Below are 4,333 nucleotides of genomic sequence, written 5' to 3'. Positions count from 1 at the left end.
CGGGTAATCGGCGGGAGTCGCTTGGTTAACGTTATGGCCGGGCCAGGCTGGTTAATCAATTGTCCAGGCCCGGTTGGTTACCCAATTGGCCAGGCCGGGGTGGATAACGAATTGGCCAGTCTCGGTTGGTTAACCAATTGCCCGGGCCGGGCCGGGTTGGTTAACGAATTGTCCGGGTCAGACTGGTTAATGAATTGGCATGTCCGAGTAGGTTAACGAATTGCCAGAGCCAGCTTGGTTAACGAATTGTCCGGCTGGGTTGGTGCACTCATTGCCAGGACAGGGTTGTTCAATGAATTGTCCGTTCCCAGTTGGTTCACGAATTGGCAAGGCCAGGGTGGTTAAGGAATTGTCCGGGCCAGGTTGGTTAACGAATTGCCCGTCCTGGCTGGTTAACGAATTGTCAGGGTCAGGTTGGTTAACGAATTGCCATGGCCGTGTAGGTTAACGAATTGCCAGAGCCAGCTTGGTTAACGAATTGTCCGGCCGGGTTGGTTAACGAATTGTCCGTTCCCAGTTGGTTCACGAATTGGCAAGGCCAGGGTGGTTAAGGAATTGTCCGGGCCAGGTTGGTTAACGAATTGCCCGTCCTGGCTGGTTAACGAATTGTCAGGGTCAGGTTGGTTAACGAATTGCCATGGCCGTGTAGGTTAACGAATTGCCAGAGCCAGCTTGGTTAACGAATTGTCCGGCCGGGTTGGTTAACGAATTGTCCGTTCCCAGTTGGTTCACGAATTGGCAAGGACAGGGTGGTTAACGAATTGTCCGGCCGGGTTGGTGCACTCATTGCCAGGACAGGGTTGGTTACCGAATTGTCCGTTCCCAGTTGGTTCACGAATTGGAAAACCAGGGTGGTTAAAGTATTGTCCGGGCCTGGTTGGTTAACGAATTGCCCGTCCTGGTTGGTTAACGAATTGTCCGGGTCAGGTTGGTTAACGAATTGCCAGGGTCTGGTTGGTTACCGAATTGTCCGGCCGGGTTGGTGCACTCATTGCCAGGACAGGGTTGGTTGACGAATTGCCCGTCCTGGTTGGTTAACGAATTGCCAGGGTCTGGTTGGTTACCGAATTGTCCGGCCGGGTTGGTGCACTCATTGCCAGGACAGGGTTGGTTGACGAATTGCCCGTCCTGGTTGGTTAACGAATTGCCAGGGTCTGGTTGGTTACCGAATTGTCCGGCCGGGTTGGTGCACTCATTGCCAGGACAGGGTTGGTTAACGAATTGTCAGGGTCAGGTTGGTTAACGAATTGCCATGGCCGGGTAGGCTAACGAATTGCCAGAGCCAGCTTGGTTAACGAATTGTCCGGCCGGGTTGGTTAACGAATTGTCCCGGCCAGGTTGGTTAACGAATTGCCAGAGCCAGCTTGGTTAACGAATTGTCCGGCCGGGTTGGTGCACTCATTGCCAGGACAAGGTTGGTTAACGAATTGCCCGGTTCCGAATGGTTAACGAATTGCCCGGTCCCGTTCGGTTCACGAATTGCCCGCCCGCTGATTGTTAACTTTTCGCACCGGCGGGGGATGGCTTGGGTAACGAGCCTCCAAGATCTGTCGGTTAACCATTTGCCCGGTGGCAATTCGTTAACCAAGTCCGCTCCGGAAGTCTGGATGGGGGTCGGATTTGCCGGCCGAGGCCGACCCGGAGTTCCAGAGGCTCGGCCGCCGGGGTCAGATTCGGCCGCCCCTTTGACACATGCAATTTCTGTACGGGGGCATTGGCGGGGTTCCTGCAGATATATAGGGAGGCCGTTTTCACGAGTTGTTGAAGTATTCGGTAGATGGCACCGGCCTCCCCAATTGGTTAACCCGGGCCACGCGGCAGCTTTTCCGCACGATTCCGAAGATTGCCGGTATGGATTTTCGGACAAATACCCAATTGCGGAAGTCTGTCAGCGGGACCTATTCGCAGGCCCATGCCGGCCGAGGGGCGGCATTTTCCGTATGACTACCGGTGCTCCGGCCGCCGAATGGAAACCTTGCCCGAATGAATTTCTGACAAAGTCCCGAGGCGGGAGCCAGTAAGGGGACGTATTCGGCGGGCCGTGCCGGCCGAGCGGCGGCATTTTCGGAGGGACAACCGCAGGTCCCGCCGTCGATCCGAGACCTTGGCTGAAGAGTCGAAAGTAATCTAAGTCCCGACTCGGAAGTCAGAATGAAGGCGACTTCGGGGCCCTCCTGCCGACCGAGGCGGCCGATCGACGGCGGCACTACCGGAGGGCCGCCCGCCGAGCCAGCCGCGTGCCCTCGGCGCCACGCCGGTTAACCAATTGCCGTCGGAAGCCTGTGAAGGTCGGATCTGCCCCGTCGGGCGGGCCCGAGGTCCCCCGCGACCGGCATGAGCTCCGGGCGTCGTGCCGCCGGTTTGACACATGTCATTGTTGCACGGTCTGTCGCGGCTCTGGTTAACGAGTTAGGCCCGGAAGTCACTATGGGGGTCGGATTTGCCCCGCCTGGCGGGGCCAGAGTGCGACCTTCCCGGCAGGACTTCCGGGAGGCATCCCGCCGACTTGACACATGCAATTTCTGTACGGGGGGATTGGCGGGGTTCCCGGAGATTTACGGGAACACGTTTTCCAGACACACTTAGCAGGGTGACTAGTGGTACGGTTGACACAGTGCAGAGTTCTAAGTGAGCCTTACTCAATTGTGACTCAGTAAGCGGGAGGCCGGGCGAGCTCCGACTTACAATGATAAAAGCTTTTTTTCGCTATTTCCGAAAAAAATGACAAAGTCCAAGAACGCAGCGGGGGCTGCGGACAGACAGAGTCTGAGCGCGGACCGCGGGCGGCGGCCGGCAGACCGACGGTGGCAAAAGCTTTTATATCGATCCGAAAAGCAAAGAGGCATTGTGTGTACCAAGACGGAGAAGGGACAAGCCTGCCGCTGGTGCCCTCGCGAGTGTCGTCTGCGTTAGACCTCTGTTCCCCGATCGATCCGGCTTGGTCGGTCCTACCTTTGGGAGAGGCCGAGTGGAAGCGACGGTCTCGACACGTGCGCCGAACTTCCGTGCTCGGCTCGTTACCATCTCCGGAGGTGGGCAGGTGGGTCTGCCGCGGGGCGGCCCGATTGCCGACCGAGGGCTTCATGCTTTGGGCGGAATTGACGTTGGGCATTCGCACGTTTGCACCACGATCGATTGACGGAGTCTCCCGCCGGCGGACGGGACTGCTGTGCGCATAGACGACGGGGGCCGGTCGAACGACCGTCGACCATCCCGAGAAGGCAGCTACACCCACGCGCATATACCTAGGCGGTGAAGGTGCGGACCTCACCGGCGCGATCGACGGGGTGGGATGGCGAGGCGTTCACCGGCGCGGCGTTAGGCCCTGGGCCGACGGAGGCGAGCGGCGACCGTCGACCGTCCTGAGAGCCAGCTCGGCGGAAGGGTGCGGGTGCGGACCTCACCCAGCGACGCGGCTCGATAGGGGATGGCGCGGCACTGCGACGACAGACATGGCCCGAGAGAGCAAGGGACGGGCGCGCCGGCCGCAGCAGCACTCTTTCGCGCCGTAGGGGCAAGGCGAAAGAGTCGGGAGAGTTCCATAGGCCAGAGTGGCAGGGAGATGCCCGGTTCAGCCTGACTCAACCGAAGCGTTGATCCTCGGTCACCAACGAGAGAAAGGAGAGGCTCTGCGCGCGCGGTGCTACCGACTGACGGCCGGCCGATGTGCGATTTCCAGAAGGTCGGGCGGCACCCGCGCGTTCCCTCCCCGCTCCAGCAGAGGCCGGAGACGTCCGGTCGCCAGAGCGGTCCGCGTGCAGCCTCCGGTTCCGCGAGAAGGCTAGTGTCCTCGGGACGAGGAGAGCCTTGTGAGCGGTCCGGCGGGCGGTGCAGCAAATTGTCGGTACGTTTCTCGGCATTGTCATATACGAATCCTGAGAGAGAAAGAGAAAAGGGGTGTCCGCGACGCGTACGTGGGCCAAGGGCGCGTGCGGCGCCGCGACACCCAGCGGATCCCTGCAATGGAGGGGACCGCCGATGGCTGAACCGAGCACCAACCTACCCCGGCGGCGGGGAGGCCACGTGCACGAGCGCGGCAGCTTACCTGGCGCACGACCGACCCCCCCCCCACCCCCTCGCGCATCTGGCGGCGGGCGGACGGGCGGGGCGCAGGCCAGCCGGGCGCAGCGGTCGGACAGATGAGAAAGTAGGCGGTGAAGGTAGAAAAAGCGCAGGCAGGCGCTGGTGGCGTTGGTCGGCGGCGGCCACGTCGGGACGAAAGTGGCGTGACACTGGCGTCAGCTCCTCTGCTCAGCTCCGCTACTCGAATGCGCGTTTAGCTGGCACGCTCTCGCACTCACTCGCTCCGGACGTTCTCCTAGGCGGCACCGCT

Source organism: Mobula birostris, unplaced genomic scaffold (assembly GCF_030028105.1).
Source record: "Mobula birostris isolate sMobBir1 unplaced genomic scaffold, sMobBir1.hap1 scaffold_380, whole genome shotgun sequence".
NCBI classification, from domain to species: Eukaryota; Metazoa; Chordata; class Chondrichthyes; order Myliobatiformes; family Myliobatidae; genus Mobula; species Mobula birostris.
Note: the sequence above shows the minus strand (reverse complement) of the source record.